This window comes from Sceloporus occidentalis, unplaced genomic scaffold, assembly GCF_023333645.1.
Source record: "Sceloporus occidentalis isolate IW3139 unplaced genomic scaffold, rSceOcc1.0.p SCAF_3, whole genome shotgun sequence".
Taxonomy (NCBI): Eukaryota; Metazoa; Chordata; class Lepidosauria; order Squamata; family Phrynosomatidae; genus Sceloporus; species Sceloporus occidentalis.
In genome coordinates this window covers 80,277,976-80,282,498 of record NW_028316983.1, presented here as the reverse complement: position 1 = coordinate 80,282,498, position 4,523 = coordinate 80,277,976, and positions in this window count along the sequence as shown.

Here is a 4,523-nt window from a genome sequence, read left to right as displayed (position 1 = left end):
TCTTGGAAGGTAAGCTGGGTCAGCCCTAGTTAGTCCTTGGATGGGAAACTGCCAATGAATACCAGGTGCTATAGGTTCTATTTCACAAGACTGAACTGGCAAAGCCACCTCTTGAACATTACTTGCCTAAGAAAGCCTTATGAAATTAATGGGGCAGCCATAAATTGACAAGTGATGGGAAGGCATGCACGAACAGACACAGTCAGGGAACTTGAATTTGCCCACCCACAGTTAGAACCCAAATAGCAATCTCAGCAGGCACAGAAGCCACCTTTCCCACTATTCAGCATATACAAAATTCTAAAATTTCATCTGTATATACTAGCATATGAAGGTTTATGAAAACTCATTTTTGGTGATGCATGTCCTCTTTTCTGGTGGATCTTAAGTGGCAGCTGTGAGGTTTTCCACTATCCCCACCTCTGCCACCACATGAGAGGGCTTCCATTAATCCCACTGCTGCCATCAACTGAGGACCTCCTCCTGTCCCACTATTGTGGCATAAAATGTAGGGACCTTTTAGGCGCCCTCCTGTGCAACACTTCATTTATATTATCTCCCCACCGAATGTCATCTCTCTGTATTAACTGCTGCCACCACAGACACTGAACTGAGGCTTTCCAACAGGTAGCATTCTTGGAGTTCAAGTATTAAACAGAAATTGAACATAACATTGCAGATTATACTCCCGAAATACATCTCTTAATCTCTCATATTCTAATTGAGGATGCATCTACACTGTAGAAATAATACAGTTTGATACTACTCTACTCCTGCAGTTCCATCCTATTGAATCCTGGGATTTGTAGTTTTACAAGGTCTTTAGTCTTCTCTACTGATGAGTGCTCTTGCCTCCCAAAACTATAAATGCCAGGATTCTGTAGAAGGGAGCCATGGCAGTTGAAGTGATATCAAACTAACCACTCAGACACTTAAAACACAATCTAACCAACTCCTAAACCTAACCTTGACAGACCCTGTCATACACCAGCAAAGTGACCAGGCATCCTCCTTTTCCAGGACATGCCCTCCATTTCCACCTTCTGTCCAGTAGGAATTCAAAGATGTTCGCCATTTTCAGCATGACTAAGTAGCAAGAATTTCTATGAGTATTCTTAGCTTTTATTTCATCATGCTCTCCATTTTTCTCGAAGGTCCACCAATTTGGCAGAGCCTTGTTCCCCTTTGTCGTTATGACATTTGGTCACACCAGCATTTTCTTTTAATTCCCTCAAATCCAGCCAATCCCAGTTCATCCCAACACACCATTCCTTCACCCTCTCCTTATTAGATCTATTGTAATTTGCATGCAGGGGATGCAGTGTCTTAGTGGTTAAGACACCAATTCTGATGATGAGAAGATGGGAAGGTTGGCAGTCCGAGGCCCAAGTGTTGCATGACGGGGAGAGCTCCCACCACTAGTCCCAGCTTCTGCCAATCTAACAGTTCAAAAGCATGTAAAAGTGCAAGTAGATAAATAGGTACCACTTTGGTGGGATGGTAACAGTGTTCTGGGCAGACATGCTGACCACATGACCATAGACTTTGGCTTAGTAATGGAGATAAGCACCGCCCCTACAGTTGATCACGACTAGACATTCACGTCAAGGGGCTACCTTTACTTTTAGCTTGCATGCCAAACCATAATACCTTGAGAGAAAGGAGACTCCGTCCTCCATAACTGCCATCCGCCGGCCTGAGAGGGAGTTCACCAGGCAGGTCCAGCTGCATCATGGCTAGCCTGGAAGAAGGAAGAGCCCTCCCTCCAACCCATCTGCCTTGGTCCAGGCCTCAGAGGGAGAGAAAAACCACTGGACCTCATCCCCTGTCCCTCCACCATTCCCTTCTCCTTTTGTTTCGTGTCTTTTAGATTGTAAGCCTGAGGGCAGGGAACTGTCTGATTAAAAATAATATTGTAAGCCGCTCTGAGAGCCATTAGGGCTGAAGGGCGGGCTATAAATACCTAAATAAATAAATAAAATAATAAATAATAATACCTTAATTTATCTAATAAAATCCAACACCTGCCCTAAAAACCAGGTCCATAACACCACAGCCACCTCATGCTCAGAAAACATGTAGGGGTAGCTGTGTTGGCCATTTAATAAATACAAACAAAAATCCAGCAGTGATACCTTTATTGGCCAATTGAAATGCACAATATACTTATTGTTGCAAGCTTTTGAAGCTCCATGAGCTTCTCCATCAGGCAAGATGTTACAAAATGAATAGGAGGAGAAGAAGAAGAAGAAGAAGAAACAATTGGAGATGTTAGTCAGATGCCTACATGTTATTTCCATGTTGCCAATTTCCGGGGAAATTCTGCTCTGGACCCCACAACAAACTCCAGCTCCCTGAATTCCATAGCCTTGAGCCAGAAAAGAGTTAAAGCAGTGACATACCGTGTTATTTCTCCAGTGTAGATGCAGCCTTAGGCAAACATATCATTTCTCAACCAGATTTCTTCAGAGGAGGTTTGCCATTTCACAGGTGTCCAGATGTCCTAAGTGCAAAGGAGGACAAGGCACTGCAAAATGTAGGACATGACCAAATAAAAGCTCAAAACAGATCAAATCCATGCATCATAGTCATGCTCAAACTGGAGGACATTTTGAATTTCTTCCTCCTGAACATAAGGTGCACATGTAGGACCTGTTCTGGAAAACAAAGACAGGCCAAATGCAAAGATAAAATTGGTACAATATACCATGTATGGTAGCAATGTGTAAAGATCAAAATATATTGGTTAAATATACATAAAACAATGCAAGAAACCTTAAAAATAAACATTCCTTTTTTACCAGAATTGTTCCTACTAAACATCGTGGTGTTGACACAAACTAAATTGACTCACAACCAGATTAGTGTAATTTTATACATGATTTTGGTGGCACGAATGGCTTATGCCAAAAATTGAAAGTCAAAGGCAGTACCCTCAACAGAAGAATGGAAGCGAAGAGTACATGATCTGTTAATAATGGATAGACTGGCAATGTATATCGCAGGGAAAACAAACCAAGAATTTGAGGGAAAATGGGAAATGGTACAAAAATGTGGTATCAGAGCAGGTAAAATACAATATACAATGTATGGTATTAAATTACAACAGTAGATTCATAGTTTGTTAAAGGCATTTACTTACTCATGATAGGAAACAACTATGAACTGTTAGATAAGATTTATTACATTAATAATGTAAGATCTAATTTGTTAATATCTTTTTTTTCTATTGTATTTTCTTTATACCAATCTTTGCTTAACTAGATATAGTACACTCTTTGTAATGTACTGAAACTTAATAAAAAAATAAATAAGACAGGCATCTGCTCACCCTGCCCTTACCTTCCCCTGAGGCTCACAGAGGACTTTATCACACGGGAGCAATTGCTCTTAATTTCGAATGAAAAGAAAGTGGGGCCAGAACACATTTACATGAATGCACTAGTTCAGCGAATTTACGAGAATGCGAATTGCGTTCGAACTGGCTTCCTATTGCCCCAAAATAGCTTGCCATTGCCCGAAATTGCATGTGGTGGTCTATCACGCAATAACGTTAAACCCCATGATTGCGTTCGGATTGCCATTGGCTTATACTTCCGATTTCCCTTGTCTGATAACGTTCCATGGCCAAGCTGGGAATTGAACCCGGGTCTTCAGAGTCCCATCCTCAAATCACTACCTCAGGCAGTTTATTAACTTTATTTATGTGCCACCTTGGGTTCCAGCACAACTTTAAAAAAGGTTTACAAACAGTTTTAAAACCTATTTAAAATCACCACATTAAAAGTTATTTTCATTTGTTGTCTGCTATATTTTATTGCTTGAAGGCTTTATTGCTTGAATGTTAAGATGTATTAATACAAAACAATATAATATAAGATATAAAACAATATTTTATTGTTTGAATGTTAAGATGTATTGGTATTAATATTAATATGTTTAATTATTTTTTGTAGAATGTATGCCATAGGCAGGTTTATTTTATCTATTTTAATTGATTTTATGTACAGGGTGTTATGTAAATTTACAGCACCTTATAAATAAAGCTTATAACACATATATATATGTGTGTGTGTGTGTGTGTGTATATATATAACTGATATTTTAAAAACTAATAATTTCCTGACTTTCCCCAGCACCCAAAAAGTGCTGCCTGAATAATAATAATAATAATAATAATAATAATAATAATAATAATATATTTATATATGTTACAATAAGCACAATTAATATAATAAAATATATAGTAAAATTACATAATTAAAAACATAACCTACATAACATTTACATAATATAATCCCTATCCCCCACAACACAAAAAATAATAATAAACCCCCTCGCTCCCTCAAAGGCGAGAGAGCAGCAGGCCTTGCTTCCACTGTAGGCCTTTTAAAAAAGAAAAGACTACAACTCCCACAGCCCATTCCCATTGGCAATACTAGCAAGGGCTTCTGGGAATCGTAGTCCAAATGTATCTGCGGGGGCTAGCGGCTGCCCCTCCCTTTTGCCAAGGGAGCATCGCT